The sequence below is a fragment of the Aptenodytes patagonicus genome, chromosome 2 (assembly GCF_965638725.1).
Source record: "Aptenodytes patagonicus chromosome 2, bAptPat1.pri.cur, whole genome shotgun sequence".
In the NCBI taxonomy this organism is placed as follows: Eukaryota; Metazoa; Chordata; class Aves; order Sphenisciformes; family Spheniscidae; genus Aptenodytes; species Aptenodytes patagonicus.
The window spans coordinates 48,393,672-48,413,511 of record NC_134950.1 but is presented as its reverse complement, the minus strand read 5'-3'; the positions used below and the strand labels follow the sequence as shown (position 1 = coordinate 48,413,511).

Below are 19,840 nucleotides of genomic sequence, written 5' to 3'. Positions count from 1 at the left end.
TATACTGAACTGTAAAAACTAAAGTAGTAGTGATACAAGCTTATTTGTGCCCAGGCTTACAATCCAGGAATTCATGACATGATTGGTACTGTCAATTGATTTAATATTATACTTAGCATTTAATTCTTGATTAAACATATGTAGACACAGTGATCGGGATGACTAACAGAAAACAATTTCTGGTTAAGACTGAATTTTGTTTGTGATGGCACATTATGCTACGTTTCATTGGCTCGCTCTTTGTATGTGTGTGTGTCTCAGCCCCTACATTCCAAGGGACTTTATTAATGACTTCAGTAGAATCAAGCTTCCTTTCAGATGGAATGATGTGCCTATCAAGAATGGCCAGTCTAAAACTTTTATTTTAGTTATCAATGCTTTGGTTTTACAAATTATTTGATGGTTACTATTGTTATAATTTTAAAACATTGTCTGTGACATTTTGAAATTAGATTGACTTCTAGTTGTAAGTTAAATAGAAACTTAAGTCTCTCAGTTCCAGACTTAATGAGCTGTTGTAAGTCAAAAAAGAATAAGATCTACTAATAGTATGAATTGCAACAGCTGGATTAAGTTAAAACACAAAAATAAAAGTATCTGCTCGGTCCTTTGAGGGAAGGAAAGAACCTTTTGCTATGCTGTTTTGCCAAGTTAAACTCCCTTATGTACAACAAGTATAACTTAAACATTTCACATCCACCCAAATATTTTAATTTGACCTAATACAATAAATCGTATGTTGTTATATTTTTAAAGGTACAGGATGTAATGTGATTGCCCATTCTGTATTTATTTTCAGGCTTTCCTTACAAGTAAGAGCTCTTAACAAAAATATTTTAAGGACATAATTGACACTTCTTCGTCAGCAAAGTTGTAATAGTTACATTTATTTTACTGTAAAGTGTGAAACTATCATCTTGCTTACAGAAGTGTTTTCATAGGAATAAATATTACTAGAAAACAATAATTTACTTTTGGATCTAATCTTTGTTTATTTGGGATTACTCCCAGCTTCCTTATTCTTTATATCAGTTTGATTTTTCTGCTTGTATTGGTGGTTGTGTAAAATGTTCTCAAGTGCTGAATTACTCTTCAAATACAAGAATATTGAGAAAAATCTTTTGTAAGGGAAGGAATGTTTCTTTCCATTCATTCATTCTTTCACATGATACAATAGATTTTAGAAATTTTTTTTTTGTCAATTGAGTGTGAACTGAAGATGTAGAAATAGGTTGTTCTCATATGTTCTAACTTCCCTTTTCTCTTTTTGGGTAGGATACAATGTTTTGGATGCTAAAGATAAACATGATACTTTCACATAATTATCCCAGAATTTGACATTTAGTTTCAAAATTCTAAATTCCTTCAGTTAGAAGTCATGCCCTAATTGAAAATTGGGGGGAAGAAACAATGAAAAAAAGCTGTGGAGATTTCCCTTAATTTTTGTGAGTGAGAAGGAATAAGATAGGATATACTTTCTTTGTTTTGAATCAAAATGAACAAAAATAAAGTGAAATTTAGTGATTTCAGTTGTTCTTGTTTCATAAAAAGGTTTATTATTATTTTATACTTCTGCTTTAAAACAAGTATGATTCTCTTATCAGAACAGAATATTATAGGATAGAGAGGGAGGGGAGGGCAAGAGAGAATGAGAGAGAAGAGAATGAGAGGAGAGCGAGAAAGAGCAGAATGAGAAAGGGAGAAGAGGAAGAGAGAAGAAGAGATAGGGAGAGAAGATGGAGGGGTAGAAAGAGAAAGGAGAGAGGAAAGGGAAATAAAAGAAGAAAAGAGAGAAAGAAAAGGAAAAGAGAGAAAGAAAAGAAGAGGTGTACATGACAAGGCGCTGGCATCGGGGGGCTGCAGGGGCGGCCTCTGTGAGGAGAAGCTGGGGCTGCCCCGGGCCAGACACAGCTGGTTCCAGCCGGCTCCAGCAGACCCACCGCAGGGCATGGCTGAGCCCAGCTGCCAAGATGGTGGTGCCTCCGTGGTAACATATTTAAAAAAGGGCAAAACCAGCACTCAGGCAGAAGAGGAGGGTGAAAAAGAGAGTGTGAAACAGTAGTGTGAACACCAAGGCCAGAGAAGAAGGAGGGGAGGAGGTGCTCCAGGTGCCGGAGCAGAGATCCCCCTGCAGCCTGTGGAGGACCACGCCGGAGCAGATATCCACACTGCAGCCTGTGGATGACCCCACACTGGAACGTTTGGATATTCCCTGAAGGAGCTGTTGCCCATGGAGAGCCCAGGCTGGAGCAGGCTCCTGGCAGGAACTGCAGCCCATAGAGAGCCCACACTGGAGCAGACAAAAAGTGTGAGGCGGAAGTAGCAGCAGAGAGGAACTGTTATGGACTGATTATAACCCCCCCATCCCTCAGCGCCGCTCAGTGAGGGGGAGGTAGAGGAATTGGGAGTGAAGGAAGAAAGTTGAGCCTGGAAGCGGGGAGCTGTTTTAATTTTTTTTGTTTTTGTTTCTCTCTACCTAAATCTATTTTAATTTGCAATAAATTAATTTTCCTCAAGTCAAGTCTGTTTTGCCTCTTATGGTAACTGGTAAGCAATCTCCCTGTCTTTATCTCAACCCATGAGCTTTTTCATCCCCTTTTCTCCCTGTTTCCTGTTGAGGAGGGGGAGCGAGTGGCTGGGTGGGCATTTGGCTGCTGGCCAAGGCTAACCCACCACAAGAGGAAAGAGAGAGAAGGAGAGAAAGGAAGAAAAGAGGTAAGAGCAGAGAAAGAAAAGAAAGAGAAAAGAGAAGAAAAAAGAGAGAAGGAAAAGAGGAAAGAAAGAAGGAGGGTAAAAAAAAGAGTAGTGAAAAAGAAGAGAGAAAAAAGAAAAGGAATAAAGAGAGAACAAGAAAGGAAAGAGAAAAGAGGAAAGAATGGAAAGAAGAGAGGAAAAAAAAGAAAGAGGAGAGAAAATAAATACAGGGTAAGAAAAGAGAGCAGACAATGAAAAGTAAGAGAAAAAAGCAGAAAGGAAAGAACAGAGAATGTGAGAGAAGGGAGAGGAGAAGGAGAGGAGAACAAAGGGAGAGAAGATAAAAAGGAAAGAAGAGAGAAAAAGGGGAAAGAAAAAGAAATGAAAGGCAGGAGAGAGGAAAAAAGAGAGGAAGAAAAGAAAAAAGAAAAGAGAACAAGAGGAAGAGAAAAGAGAAGAGACAGAAGGAAAAGAAAGAGAAAAGAAAGAACAGAAGAAAAGGAAACAGAAAGGAAAATGAGAGAAAATAAAATAAAAAGGAAACAAGTCCAAGCAAGTCCACTGTGGTTGAGGAATCTGTAACTGAATGCTGTTAGCATCAAAGTTAAAATTTTTAGCTGACTGGAAGAGCTTGTATGTGGTAACCAAGACCCAGGAAATTACTTTCCATCAAATAAAAACTGTAAAATCCTTATATTAAAATAACTCAGCTTTGGTGGTTTCAGCGTTGCCATTCAATGAATAGATACATTCTTTTCAGGTAAAAATTTCCATAGAAATTGTAATCAGCATTAAAAACTTTCTTACTGATTTGGAAAATTGATTACTTAGGCAGGTGGATATTGTGGCTGAAATGGCACAACGCAACAAACTCCGGCAGGCCAGCATGTTGGCATGTGTCAATTTTTAAGAATGGGCAAAGTTAATAAAACAATTTAATTAGGATCACTCAAATTTAGTAAGATTTTTGGTAGTGAGAGTAAAGAAAGAAAAATAAATCACTTTTAAGTTCAGCATAGCGATTTGCTTTAATGCTGTCCTTTCTATCAGGGAGAAATATTATTTAATAAAGTAATCTCATATTACAGTCTGGTAGCTCAAGATTGAGTAGCATATTCAAGATTTAAAGATTTCTGAAGTGAGAAAAGAAATCCGTTATTCTCATAAAATATAAGTAATAGTTTTACTTATATTTTAGTAATAGTAATTAGTCAACTTTGCTCAGCAATACTTGTTGATTATTTCCTTTAAATGGTTAAATATTGCCACAATTTAAGCCTTTTCTCTGAAATATGCTTACCTTTAAAAATTTAGTTCTAATAGCTCTTAACAGCACGTTGTGGTTTGCCTTTTGTGTTTTTGTTACTGGGGGAAGGTGGAAGGAGATGTCTGTACATAAGCACCTATTCTAACTTTATAAATTTAGTTGCAATTGGTTTTAATGGCAACGACTGGAAAACTGCATTGAAATCATGTGAGAGAGCAGGGACATGACATTAGGCTCGAGCGGAAGAACGTGTGGGGGTGTGGTAGCTCCTTCAAGCTTGGTAATTCTGCTTTCCCTCAGCAGGGTGGTACCTCCACCTCTCCCCTCCTCTGCGTCTTCTCGTGCCAGATGTAGCAACCCAAGGGGTTACAGCTCAGGCGAGCCAGCTGCATCTGGCATTTGATTTGGGAGCGGCTGGAAGGAGCATGTTGCGTTACTGACAAAAGGTGAAATACAGGCCTTGCTCTGAGGAGTCTGAAATGGGAACCAGTTGTGTCAGTTTGAGGCCGTCCTTCTCCAGTTACTGTAAACCAATATTTGCAGCCGAAAGAATAATCCCACTCTCTCCAAGCTGCTTTTCCAGTTCTGGGCTGCCCACCTCCCTGCATGCTGGCACAAGCATTCACATGGCTGTTTGGGGAAATAATCAAGATTTAAAGAAAAAAAACAAAAGAGGGTGGGGAGGACATGTCATGGAGGCAGGAACATGTGGTCTGCCTTAGAGGGAAGCCACTCAAGCTGCTGCTTTGAGTGGCAGAGCTGGCTGAAAGTGTCATGAGCCTGCTATTACTCTTGGTGCAAACCTCAGTGAAAGTTGGTGAAAGCAGAAACTACTCCATTGCCTTACATACAGGTACACAGATGCACTATCGCTGGCATAACTGCAGGGTGGTGTCTTGTCACTGACACAACTGCGGTTACAAAAGCCCCTGCTGTGGATGATAAGAAAAGCTGGAGATTCTTCTAATCAATCAGGGGAGGAGTGCAGCTGGAAGCTGTGACTGCATCAGGATTATGTTCCTGGTATAGCACGATAAAGTAGGAGTCCTACTCAGCCTTCTGAACTAGACCTGGCCCACAGTGGTTTTCTGGCAATGCTTTGTTCTGCCTTGTTTTCCTTTTTCACTGTGCAACAGAGTTAATGAAGCCACTGTCAGATGCTGCATGGGCTTCCTCTGTGGGTGGTGCAGCAGCTCAGAAGTCATGTTGTTCTTTTGCAGTATATTTTGTCACTCTGTTGAAGATCTCCAGCAGAGGCAGCTAATCAGAGACCTAGCAGTTCCAGTGCATTCCAGGCTTCTTCAGGAAGCTTCAGGCAAAATCTTCTGGGAGCTCCTGCTTCTGGGAACTTTGGTGGCTTGCTGCTGCAGGTCAGGGCCAGCCTATGGAGGCATTTGCCTCTGTCAGCTCTTACAGACAGCTTTTGTTGGCTACTTGCTGGTTGTGGACTACCTATGTATTTTGTATTCAGCTGACTTGATCAAGCAGCGTCAAGCACCTGTTTGATGAATGCTTGAGGACTAGCTGTATAATTGGTGGGCAAGAGTGCAGCTCTCAGAGCCCAGAAAACAGAGGGAGCTAAGAGACCTAGCAGTTATCACAGCAGTTAGTACAAGAGGGGCACAATGGAGTGCAGAAAATTAGCTCAGGACAATGTGGGACTGCTTAGGACTGTGCAGCGATGGTACTGATGTGCTGTAGGGCATGGTCACCAGCGACTGTTCCTGGCACATCAGAGGCCTTGGTCCAGAGAGAATTCCAGGTCTTGGGCTGCACTCCCGGGTCTAGGACTTGCACTGGGGAGGCCTGTGGCCTCACCCATGGGAAGTGCAGTCTGGTCAAGGTGCTGAATTGCCAGGTGAAGGAGCTCTGGAAGGAGATGAGTAGACTGTGCAGCATGAGAGGGGACAAAGAGGATATCAACAGGATCTTTGCAGAGGCAAGAACCCAAGCCTGCGATGTGAAGTAGAGGCAGCTAGAGATTATATTCAGACGAGCTGTGGATAGAGACTTCTAAGATTGGGAAGTTGGAAATTTATTACTTCTGGCAATAGAAGGAAGATTCTCTGCTTGCAGAGAAGGATAGGTGTAGTGCCCTGGAAGGAGGTGAGCAAGGTTGTCAGGGGAGACATCAGAGCCAGCTAAGGCTTAGCCAAATGTGTACATGAAGAAGAAAAGGAGAGTGACAGTTATTTGAGACCATATCCTGACAGAGACGGAGGCACCCCTCTGCCAGCCTGGTGTACTTGCTACAGCTGGAGGTTTACTTCTTGTTGGGTACTTGAATCACAGATGTTGCAGGTGGACATATCTGAGGCTTGTCCAGCCCTCAGACTTCACCCCTTGCTGTTCATCCATGTGGCCACCATGACACTACTGGGGTGAGCCCAAGTATATAAAAAATGACTGCCGAGCCCCGGGGGCAAGGGTGAAGAGCACAAATGCTCAGGTGGTGTTTTCCTCAATCCTGCCAGTGAGGTGGAAATGCTCAGGTGGCAAAGGGCACATCCCTCAAGTCAAAGTGTATGGCTGGTGTCACAGGCAAAGCCATGGTACACTCTTTGAGGAATAAGGAGTGCTGAACAGGGACAGGATCCATGAGATGGAGTGTGGCAAGGGCATCTTTGCTGACAGTCTCAGTAACCTTTTCTGGAGGGCGTTGAAGTAGCTACTTAATGGGAGGGTTGCTGCAATTTGAAGAGAAGTGAAGGCATGGGGAACATTGAGGAAGTGTCTGGGGAACAACATGATTGGAGAAACCTTGCACTTTCCTTATGCAGGCAGTGTGACTGGGGTGTCCATTTCAAGTGTCTGTACACAAATGCACAGAGCATGGGAAACAAGCAGGAGGAATTGCAAGTCTGTGCACACTTGCAGAGCTCCTTAGGGTTACAAAGACATGGTGGTAGTTCACGCAACGGAGTGCTGCCATGGATAGATGGATGGCTACAGGCTGGCAAAGAGGGGCAGTGCATGCAAAGGAGGAGCGGGAGTGCAGTGCTTTGCCTTGGAATGGGTACTGAGCCTGTCAAGCACTTAAGAGAGGGGTCAGAGGGCAGAACAACACGAGTAATGTTGTGGTAGGCATCTGTGTGGTAGGCATCTGCTGCAGACCATCTGGCCAAGAAGAAGTAGACAAGGCCTTTAAGTAACTGCTGGGGGCCTTGCAATTATTGCAGGCCATAGTAGTCGTGGGGGATGCAAGCAAGACAGGAAATTCCTGAAAGTCAATTTCTTGATGCAGGTGATTGATGAACCAACTAGGGGACACGCTGTCCTGGACTTGTTACACATGAACCAGGAAGAACTGATTAAAGGTGTGAAGGTTGATGACCGCCTTGGCCACAGTTGATCATCAGACTATGGACAAAAGGGCCCAGGAAAGCTGTTTTATCTTCCTTGGTGAATAAGAATGGCCCATTCCAATGCGCAGAAAGTCAAGCAAGTGTGGCAGAAAGCCAGTATGAATGAGCAAGGGCAAATCACACCTGACCAGCCTCTTCGCCTTCTATGATGAGATGGCCGGTTCAGTGCATGAGAGGAGAGCAGTGGATGTTGTTTACATTGACTTTAGCAAGACCTTTGGCATCATTTCCCATAGTATCTTCACAGACAAATTGGTGAGATAGGAACTCAGTAAGTGGACAATAAGGTGGATGGAATTTTGCCTGGACTGCAGGGCCCAAAGTGTTTTGATCAAAGGTGTTAATTCCAGTTTGTGACCAGTTACTAAGTGGTGTTGCTCAGGCATTGGTACTGAGGCTGTTATTGTTGAATGTTGCTATTAAACACCTGGACAATGGGACAGAGTGCACATTCAGCAAGTTTGGAGATGATCCTCAACTGGAGGGAGTGGTTGGTACACTGGAAGACTGGGCAGCTGTTCAAAGATATCAAGGCAGCAGAGAATTGTGCTAACAGGAACCTCATGAAATTCAACAAAGGCAACAGCAAACTCCATCTGGGACATAGTAACCCATGCAGCAGTACAGGTTGGGGGCTAACAAGCTGGAAATCAGCTTTGCAGAAAATGACCTGGGAGTCCTGACAGTTAACAAGCCAGATGTTAGTCCAGCAATGTGCCCTTGCAGCAAAGAAGGCCAAGCCCATATTGGGCTGTGTTAGTAGGAGCGTGGCCAGCAGGTCAAGTGAGCTGATCCTTCCCCTCTGTTCAGCACTTGTGAGACCACATCTGGAGTACCATGTCCAGTTTGTGGCCTCCTAGTATAGGAAAGAGATTGATATACCAGAGTGAGTCCAGTGGAGATTCACCAAGATGGCTGGAGGCTAGAGAATATGATATATGAGGAAAGGCTGAGAGAGCTGGGCTTGTTCACACAGGAGAAGAGAAGGCTCAGGGGGATCCCATGGCAGTCCACAGCTCACTAATGGGAGGGTGTAGAGAAAACAGAGCCAGGCTTTTCTTGGAGGTTGCACAGTGACAGCATGAGAAGCAAAGAATGAGAGGCAACAGACACAAATTTGAACATGGAAAATTCTGATTTGATACTAAGAAAAATATTTTCCCAGTGAGGGCAGTTAAGCACGGGAGGAGGTTGTCCAGAGAGGCCATGAAGTCTCCATTCTTGGAGATTGCACAAAACTTGACTGGACAAGGCCCAGATCCAAGTGGCCCTGCTTTGAGCAGGAGGTTGGACTAGATGACTTCTGGAAGTTCCTTCCAATGTAAATTAGGCTACGATTATATGAGTGTGTGAACCTTGGTGGAGCTGAATGTTCTTAAAAATAGCTGTAACTTTTTTTTGGGGGGGTGGGGTGTATTTTTATTTTGCATTTGACTAACCAGTTATATGTCAATAACACACACAAGATATTCTTAAAGCACTACAGAGAAAGTTGTGGAGACTGGCCAATTAAAAAGCCAAATTAAACAAGAGAACTTGGGATAACTTCATAGAGGTCCCTTGTGTAGGATGATTAAATTTTAGAAGCCAAAAGGCATTTGGTGATTACTCACTATGTCTTTTTCAGCATAGTCACTTTACTTTCCACCTTAATTTTTTTTTTGAGGAGTAAGCTTCACCTAACTTGAAGCCAAGAATATTTGGAAGGGTGGGGTGGTTTTTTTCATTTTATACATTGCACATTTTGTGGCAATGTTTTTCTTGGGTTTAGTACATTTTTGATTGTAGCACAGTCATTACTTCATTTTTCTAAACATATGTATTTAAAACCCACAAGGGCCTGTGAAATCTGATACTAAAATAAGACATCATATATATCAAAACCATGGTTTCTTTAAGAAAGCCATTTTTTAACCTCTACTCCAGGGTTCCTTTCATGTGGCAGGAATTCATTTTTTCCTTTCTTTATAATTTTGTCCTTCATGGTGATCATTGTTATTAGAGTAGAAAATGAAAAAGGTACTACTGCTTTCTAATGAAATCAGTTAAAACTATTAAAAAGAAATATTTTATTAAAAGAGAAAAGAAAAAACTTATATTCTTGAATAGGAAGTAGCTGTCAGAGAGAACTGTATTATTTGACCAGTATAAGAATTTGTTACACAAAGAAATCAAATAGTTTCTTTCAAGTGATGTTGAATGAGGAGGGTGTTCTCAGTCCAGAGGACACCTTAGCTGTTGTGACCATCTCTGCCACATGCTGATTTCTTGTTCTTTTTGGATAATTTTCTTCCTAAAACATTTTTCTTTTAGGATGATTTTAAAAGGTAGTCTTTAATCTTTGTCTATGTCTTTCAAAAATACATTCAAAATGCTTTTTTTTTTGTTAGCATTGCTTTTTTCTTGTATTATTTGTACTACATCTAACGAAATGGTAAGGATTCAAAGTAGAGAGATGCATTTACTATATATTCTTTCTTTGAGATTTTTCTTCACAAAGAAGAAAAACCTGGGGTTTTCCCAGGTGTTGGGGAACACAGAAAAGTGTATACATTCTCAATAAAACTTGTATTCTCATTTCCTTTCTGGTCGAGGAATGCTTGTTGCCATATGTGAATATCATTTAAAGAGGTGTCATGGTATTTCAAGCATATTTTTCAGAACATTCAAGATATTCAGGGAGACCTACTCAGAGGCATGGCTGACAAAGGGCAAGGGTAATCAGCAAAAATAATGGGTCGGGATATTTAAATTTCAGGAATGCATGTTTGTATCTTTCTGTCTGCTGTGTATAATGTGGCATTGGTATGATATGTTTGTGTGCTTTTTATTTTTTCTCCTCAAATTTACCTGCTATACTGCTAGCATCTTGTTTTCAAATACATTATAAACCTAGAGTAAATTTGTATCTCCATAGAAAATTTTTTCTTCAAAAACATTTTTTTAAGAAAAAATATTTTCAGGGGAAAATCCATGGCAGTAACTCTGCAAAATTCTATTCAGGAACACTTTTTAATTTTACACAGGTTCTGGAACTTTTGTATGTAAAGGCTTTCTTGTGAGAGAAAATGGTTTAGAAAAGCCCTCACTGTCTCAAGGAGTACTGAGATTTGCGATGAACTTTCGTTCCTGGGGCTTTTCATTTTGTTTTAGACGAGTCATAATAAAGCTCTGGTTTCACCACAGATGAACTCCATTTCTTTTTTTTTCTGGAACTTTACTGTGGCTATTGTGACCAGGTTTGACACCAACAGAAATTTTACCAGGCTGCCAGCACCAGGAGGTAGAATACACTTTGCTCTAGATATCAAGAAGATTCGTTATCAGTGTTGTAGGGTGCCAGAACTTCATATAGCCTGCCCTCAGACCACAGAGTGCTCTATAGGTAAGGGTGGAAATGCTGAACTTGATTGAAATGTCTGTCAAAGGCCATTGTATAAAGCAGAAGGCAGATCTGATGTGTTTTCAGTAGTCTTTACCTCTGAGGAAAAAAAGAAAGATCAGATATACCATAGTGCTGCAATACAGCTAAGAGGTGAAAAAAACCTAAGTCTATGCCATCATTTGCAAAAGTGAGCCAAACTCTTAGCTACTGAGAGGGAATTAGAGTAAGAATTTATGGGTAGTCATGCATGAGAGCTTTGCTTTACCAAGAAACCTAAGTATCATCTTAGATTGTGTGGTCAGTTAGTTGCTTGTCACTGCCTGTGGGTGAATGCAACCAGTCTGGCAAACTCTTAAACAAAGAAACAAAACAACCTTTTCTTACCAGCGTCCCCTGTCTTTTTGTCATGTTCGCCTTCAGCTAGCAGTTTCATTCACTTGTCCACCTTGGTTTTTACATGATGACATATGGCTAGAGGTTTATTACATTTGTGCTTTATTGTGTGTGCTAATGTCACATAATCACTGCACACGATGGCTGTATGTATAGAATCATAGAATCATAGAATCATTGAGGTTGGAAAAGACCTCTAAGATCATCGAGTCCAACCGTCGACCCAACACCACCATGTCCACTAAACCATGTCCCTAAGTGCCTCATCTACTCGTCTTTTAAATACCTCCAGGGATGGGGACTCCACCACTTCCCTGGGCAGCCTGTTCCAATGTTTCACCACTCTTTCAGTAAAGAAATTTTTCCTTACATCCAATCTAAACCTCCCCTGGCGCAACTTGAGGCCATTTCCTCTCATCCTATCGCTAGTTACTTGGGAGAAGAGACCGACCCCCACCTCACTACAACCTCCTTTCAGGTAGTTGTAGAGAGCGATGAGGTCTCCCCTCAGCCTCCTTTTCTCCAGGCTAAACAACCCCAGTTCCCTCAGCCGCTCCTCATAAGACTTGTTCTCCAGACCCCTCACCAGCCTCGTTGTCCTTCTCTGGACACACTCCAGCACCTCGACGTCCTTCTTGTAGTGAGGGGCCCAAAACTGAACACAGTATTTGAGGTGCGGCCTCACCAGTGCCGAGTACAGGGGCACGATCACTTCCCTACTCCTGCTGGCCACACTATTTCTGATACAGGCCAGGATGCCATTGGCCTTCTTGGCCGCCTGGGCACACTGCCGGCTCATGTTCAGCCGGCTGTCAACCAGAACCCCCAGGTCCTTTTCCGCCAGGCAGCTTTCCAGCCACTCTTCCCCAAGCCTGTAGCGCTGCATGGGGTTGTTGTGGCCGAAGTGCAGGACCCGGCACTTGGCCTTGTTGAACCTCATACAGTTGGCCTGGGCCCATCGATCCAGTCTGTCCAGGTCCCTCTGCAAAGCCTTCCTACCCTCGAGCAGATCAACACTCCCGCCCAACTTGGTGTCGTCTGCAAACTTACTGAGGGAGCACTCGGTCCCCTCATCCAGATCATTGATAAAGATATTGAACAAGACTGGCCCCAAAACTGAGCCCTGGGGAACACCGCTCGTGACCGGCCGCCAACTGGATTGAACTCCATTCACCACAACTCTCTGGGCCCGGCCGTCCAGCCAGTTTTTGACCCAGCGCAGAGTACACCTGTCTAAGCCGTGAGCCGCCAGCTTCTCTAGGAGAATGCTGTGGGAGACGGTGTCAAAGGCCTTGCTGAAGTCCAGGTAGACCACATCCACAGCCTTTCCCTCATCCACTAGGCGGGTCACCTGGTCATAGAAGGAGATCAGGTTGGTCAAGCAGAACCTGCCTTTCATGAATCCGTGCTGGCTGGGCCTGATCCCCTGGTTGTCCCGCTCATGCCTTGTGAGCGCCCTCAAGATGAACCGCTCCATAATCTTCCCCGGCACCGAGGTCAGGCTGACAGGCCTGTACTTCCCCGGATCCTCCTTCCGGCCCTTCTTGTGGATGGGCGTCACATTGGCAAGCCTCCAGTCATCCGGGACCTCCCCCGTTAACCAGGACTGCTGATAAATGATGGAGAGTGGCTTGGCGAGCACCTCCGCCAGCTCCCTCAGCACTCTCGGGTGGATCCCATCCGGCCCCATAGACTTGTGAGCATCCAGGTGGCGTAGCAGGTCATTGACTGCTTCCTCTTGGATTACGGGGGGTTCATCCTGCTCGCCGTCCCCGTCTTCCAGCTCGGGGGGCCGAGTACCCTGAGGATAACTGGTCTGCCTGTTAAAGACTGAGGCAAAGAAGGCATTGAGTACCTCAGCCTTTTCCTCATCCTCGGTGACAATGTTCCCCCTCGCATCCAATAAGGGATGGAGATTCTCCTTGGCTCTCCTCTTGTCATTAATATATTTGTAAAAGCTTTTTTTGTTGTCTTTAGATGTACAAAAGGCCCAGAGGGTGATTGGTTCATGTGGGAGGATCCTAGAAGTGGTAGAAATAGGTCTTAAGGGTAGTGGTGTAATCTCCAATATGTGTTTATTATGTATATCCTTTCACAGAAGACTTGAATGATCTTTGTGTGTCTCTCTGGGTGGCTGCTTGCCACTCCTCCTAGGAGAGACAGCATTGTTTAATGCTTCAGAGGCGGTCTGCTAAGAGATAGAGGACACCTGTTAGTTCTGTGAAAGCAACTTCACTTCTGACTCCTTCCCTGATTCCGGGTTTGGTGAATTCAAAATGTAAAACCAGACTAGGTGAGTTTGTAAATGAGATTTCCTGCTAAGGAATGCAAAAAATACCCTTTCGTGATACCTGGGCTTGAATTGAGCATCCATGTTGAATTTCTCTCCAGTATTGCTCCAGATTATTTCACATTTGAAGGAACATCAGTTTTGTGATGTTGAATGAAAAGATTCAGTTTCTTGGTGATATATCAGACACTTTAGTCAACTGTGATTCCAGCTGCTTGTAACTCCCTCACAAGCTACAAAGGGCAAGGCTCAAGTTCATCGCTATGTTCTTCTGCTTTAGATATTTGGGATTCACTACTTTGGTTAACTTCAGTGAAAGCTGATAGGTAAGTTCCGCTAGCTTGTGAGACAGATGCAAGGTGTCTATGACGGATGTGTTACGTTTTAGCATGTCTGTACTGGTCCTTGTTTTTTCCATCATACTAGTAATATTCTTGCCTCTATTTTCATCTGGTTTAGAAAATCAAGAAATCTATATGAGGGTTGAGTATGAAGCGATGTCAGTAGTATATATAATGGGTCTTGTTCCCTATCATCTTCTGGGATTTGTTTGCAGTCTGTGAGTCTACAGTCAAATCAGCTGTACTAGTCTGTCTCGTTGCCTGATAGCTGTGAGCTTTCTGGCTTACTTGCTCTGCTCAAGAACAGTAGCCGTCTTTGTGATATTCGAAGGCTGAAAGTCAGGTGCCACATGTGAAGCATAAGTAGGACCAGAGATGTAAAAATTTTCTTTAGGGTGCTGCCCAAATGAGAACAAAACTGATGTTAATTTTGGCTAACGTGGATAAAATTGATTAAAAATAAACTTAAAAAAAATATATTTCTTTTAAGAAATTTATTTTAATCCCTTAAAATACACTTAAAGATCCAACTGGGAGAGCTTGTATTAGGAATAAACCTTAAGTATAATTTATTCCAACTATATAAATAGTATTCTACCTGTATGCACTTCAGTTCCTATAGAACTTTAGCAAACAACAGTTTAAAGCTTAAGACTTTATTTATTATGACTTTGTTTATTATTTAAATGGTTAAGACTTCAGAACATAAATAGTTTTGACAGTCATACCAACTGTAGGTATCAAGAGTATTTTCTGTAGTTCTCATTAGTAGCCCCTTTAAAATTAAGAAGCCAATTAGAAGTTCAAAAAGTAAAATGTTTTTTTCTTGTTCCAATTTATGAATAAAAACTTTGTGTGAGAGGCTGAGATCTGCCAGCTCTACAGTTTCACTAGTCTCTATATAAAAATAGTAGATGGTTCCCTAGCTACCTACTACCCACATACTAAAAGATAATGTTTTTATTGTTTAACAAATTATGTTGGATATGTAATATTTTGAAGTCTCCATTTTTTCCTTTTATATCCAACACATCTAGTGTCTTTTCATTCAGCATTTAAAAGCCAATCTTTTAATCGAATTCCAGTTTCTTTCCAAAAATGACTTAACAGAAATAAGTACACTTGTAATGATTTAGTAAATAAGATGTCATTGATATTTTAACATCAGAAAATATGACTTAGATTACTTTTTCTAATTTAAGTTAGATAATTGCTGAATGCATTTATAGTCTCCTGATTAGCAAAAAGTAATATTACATTAAAGCTCTATTTATTTGCTGATTGGGGTATTTTAATCATTTCAAGCAATGAACGAATTAACCTTGCAATAGGAAAATAAATGGAAAAAATTCAAAAGCAAGATTTAAATTGATTGTTCAAATCAAGTTTTCTGTTTGATAATTTAAATTGATTTAGTTTGGATTAACATGTTTAGACCATGATTTTGCTGTCTATTCAAAGAAGGATGACTGAATGAAATTTTACCTGGAACACGTAGTCTGTATTTAACATTGGATGAGAAAGCAAATATACTGCTTGTGGTCTTCCTGTGTAGGGATCTACAAAGTAACCAGGGAAGACAGTGGAGGCTTCGTCCTCATGTGATTTGATCTGTTTAGACTAACTTGAAGCTTTTATTACTGAAAAGTTTCTAGATGGTTGGCAGGAAGTCTTGCACTCATCAGCATTGTTTTCAGCCATTTACTCTGTGCTCTCTGCTTCCCTCTGTGCCAAGGGAAGGATCCTGTACCTGTACCATTTGAATACAGCAAAACATCTGGGTTTTTTTTCAGTCTTCTGTTCACTGGACCTCTCCTGGTTCTTCCTCCTGAGCCCAGGTTGGAAGAGCTTGCCTTGGCCCCAGCGCTAACGGCTGCTGCAGCACTGCCAGCTCGGTCAAGCATGGCTGTGGGCGGAGAGCGGCTCTGGAGCGGCCAGCGGCAGTTTGCCTGTCTTCTTGATATATAGGACAGCTATCTTCTTGTCGTGGTATTGCTGCTAAGGTTCCTGGTGTTTTTGTGTGTCACTCCCAAGCTAGGTCATGGCTACAATCCTGTAAGGCAAGTTCTGACCTTTTGCTGGCACATGGTAGCAAGACCACAAGCACACAGCTCCTTGAAGATTGTGGGAAAGCTGCTTCTTTGGCTTCATCACACTGGGCATCCAGTACTGCATGCATTGCTCCATGAAACACTTCAGCAAACAGTGCACATCTAGATATCTAGTCAATTCTCCAGCATTTCGGGCTGCTGTATATGTTGGAAAAAGTATACTTAGGGTATACGGTTAACCTCAGTCTTAAACAAAATTTTGATTTATTAAAGAGATAAAGAATCCTAGGATACCGTGCTGGGCGCATGCTCAAGCAATCATTCAATACAAACGCTAACACTGGGACAGGTTCCAGTATATGGAACCAGCTGTTATATGTACCAGCCAGGACTGGTGTGTATTTGATCTTCTGATGAAGGTCATTTTATAAACTTCCCTACTGTGTTCTGGTGTTGATTAAAACATCAACAGCTACATTCACACTTTTAGACTATCTGCAAACTTTCTTTTTCTTCCCCCAGTGGCCATGAAGAACATTTATCTCCATTGACTTCAACAGCCTTTTACATTTTTCTGAAAAATTACAATTACACCTTCTTTTACTTTTCTGTTTTCTGGACCACACAAATGTGTTTTCTACAGCCTTCCCTCATAAGTTTTATTTTCTTTATCTGTTATCACTCTTGTGTATTCTGAAACTGGTGTAACTTACATGCATTATAAACATTTTATTCTATGTGACTTCATATCAGGTTTAGAAATTAGTTCTGAAGCCTTTTGGTTTTACTTTGTTTCCAGCTGTGAGTAAAAATTGTTGCTCCCTTGTGACTATTTATGGATCTGTATACAATGAGCAGATGATTTCAAACCAATAAATACTGATCACATTTACGATAGCTAAGTGCTCCTCTTACAGCAGTCGCTGTTCTCTTTGGGAACATACCAGGAACCCTTGTAAGCTCTGGGAGGGGGCTACGCCGTGTGCAGGGGGGCTGAGTGGCTGAAATGCTGCCCGCTGCAGGACCCCGAGGTGCCTTGTCTGCACAGTGTCAGGAAACTTTCAGTGTCTGCCACACTATATTGTCTGGACAGGTTGGCTTTAGTCAATTTATTTTCCATATTTAAAACACTTCTTTTGCCAAGATCATCTTTTTTTTTTTCTCTTGGCAAGCAGTCTAGCAAAGGCCATTAGAATTAAAAGTATTACCATAGAAGTTTTCAGGGTTTTTCTGACAAAACTGTGTTTGAGAAGTTTACAATATAAAAAAAGAGCAGTGTTTTTACTGGTGTTTTTACAGGTTTTTGTAGGGTTTTGGGGAGGGTGACAGTGAAGAAAGTAACTGAAGTCTGTACTTCCCCTACATGTTTTTGCAGAGTTTTGTGTGTACAGACTGTTTAGTCCGGCATTTCGATTTAGGTAACACCGTCTGCATGACCAGTAGAGGGAGCCCAGAATCACAAAATACTGGAGATTTTTGGCTGGGGAAGTTGGGGTGAGACGCTTGCTTTGATAATGTACAGGAATTTTGTGATTATATTTGGAAGGATGCGCTGAATACTACCAACGTATAGCCATTCTGGGAAGGAGCATTTATGAAATGTTGAAATGCCTGATGTCTTTTAAATGATCAAATTGTATTAACAACTTTTATATTGGAAGGCTAATCAGTAATTTTTTTCTCTTTCCTATGTTGCTGGTTGTTGTAACTTCATATCACCTTTACAGAAAGTAAGTAACTTTTCATTTTTTAAATCTATTTAAAAGGGTGCGGGTGTGGGTATACTGCTCGTATGTATATATAGATGTATATGTACATAAAATAAACATACAAGCACAAAATGATCAATCTTAAAGACATACTGCTACAGAGGGTGACTCCTGTGTATGAATGACTTTTAGAATACCACAATGGTTTAAAGCAATCTCACCTAAAAGATAATAAATAGTATGAAAGTTCTGCATCTGAAGGCTGTAAATGGTAAACATATTCCTCACGTGTAGACTATGGCAACAAAACTTTCAGCATATTGGTTTAAAATATGTTACGGCTCTAAAAATTCACAGATATCAAGTTACAAAGTAGAGTATTATTGTATCCAGTTTGATTTAACTGAATCAAAGTTGAACTGATTTGGAGTGTTTCAGGAAGTTAGGTCAAACTGTGCCATTTTTGACATTCAAAGATACTGAGCCTTATATTTGGCAGTCCTTGGCTGCTGTATGAATACATGCCAGCAGCTCTGAGCAGAACGAATATGTCCTCAGGCTGTAGGAGAATTTAGAAAGCATGCGTTAAGCAGAAACTGCTATATGATTCAGACATCAGTCTGCATCATGGGATCTTTGATTGCTGGCTTTTCTAACCGCAGTCCTATCTGTTGTGATAGCATGTAGTGCAAGAGTTTCCAGCATCCCTTATGGGTAACGTTTGGGAATTTTAATATAGTGTTTTAAGGATGCCTGTGCTGACAGAAGAATAGGCAAGTCATTGGTTAACATGGGTCAAAATAGCAGTGATAAAGGACACCATGGAATTTCAGTTTGAGCTGCTAGCTCAAAATAAATCCCACCCCACAGTGTCCAGATTATTATTTCATTTACAACTTAAGTTAAGTATGCGTGGTTTGTTTTGTGCTCATTATAGACATACCCAAGTCCAATTTTCAAGAAGGGTGGATATGGCCCTTTGGTTGCATGCCAAATTATTTAGGAATTGCAGATATCTGTATGAAACAAGCATAACAGTAGTTAAAGTACTTCTTGGCTCAGTAGCTGATACGGATTTCTTTGTAAGTCAGAGAGTAGTTTCTATTGTCCACTTGCCAGTTGGCTAGACTTTGAAGATTAAGATATCTGCTGTGAGCACAGTAATGGTCATGAGATATTGCCAAATCTTCTATTTTGGGTTAATTCATCTTGTAACATTTTAATTGGTTAATGATATCTAAAAATAAGTGTGGAATCCAGAATATCTAAATCGGAATAGGAGGATACAAAACGTGCATACATGCACAGAGTTTTGTTTCTTGTTGATATATTGAGTTTGTCTTCCACTGCAGAGTCAGCAAGTTCTTTCTATCTTGCAGAGAAAGTCTTAATCTGTGATAATGTTTCACTAAAAAGATCCAAGACTGTGAGAGTCGAAATTGCTTCACGTTATGTATGTTAACATATGGAAGAAATTACGCAACTAGAACTGCTCTATTAAACGCTTTATGTCTTTGCTTGTCAAACATTAATACAATAAGGAAAATGTGTAAAGAGAAGTATCCTACTTATGCAAAAACTGTTTTAAGTAATCGTTAAACTCAATGAAATCTCTTAATGTTTTCTGTGCTACTGCTAGCAGTATCGTTATATTTCTACCATATTTAGTTTTGTATTCTGTTATAGTATTATATCAAAACCAGATGTGGAATTAGTTTTATTTGCAGGGGAAAAAAAGAAACAACAAAAACTTGTGAGAATTTTCATACTGCATGATTATATTTAGAATACTCAGATAACTGTTAAGTATCTGATATGTTTATCAACAAGCAGCATTTTTACCTGTACTTTTTGATTTTAGATGTAGTAATGTGATACATTAGGTGACCAATAGTAAATAAATTACATTGGACAGGACTTACTGTCCTGAGGACACTTTATAGTTTAATCTTTACCGGAAGAGCAATTACCACACTATCCATCTTGCCATTAAATTAATACATGTACAGTAAGGATGAATTTTGCTGTTACAGAGCCATGGAAATCAACAGAAAGCATCATCATATGAAAGATGACAATTTCAGTCCAGTTTTATTTATAAAAAAAGATCAGTCATGCAATTTTCCACAACGATTGGATGTTGTGTTATAATATTGCGTAATAAAGAACAGTAGTTTCTGATGGACTTTTGATGTCCTGTTCCTGGTATAGTTGAGTATATAATTAATCCTGAAATACTTAGCAACACACTTAATTTAATGCACAGGCGTTGTTCCACTTAACCAAGTGGAATATATTTACGTGGCTAAAGATAAGCGTGCGTGCAGGCTAGGGACCCGAGGGAA

At 41.0% G+C, this 19,840-nt stretch overlaps 1 protein-coding gene across 1 annotated transcript in view; it reads left to right on the top strand.

The window, feature by feature from the left end:
* Nucleotides 1-19,840, top strand: part of ASXL3 (ASXL transcriptional regulator 3) — a 136,031-nt gene that overhangs the window by 44,178 nt on the left and 72,013 nt on the right. The window lies entirely within an intron of this gene.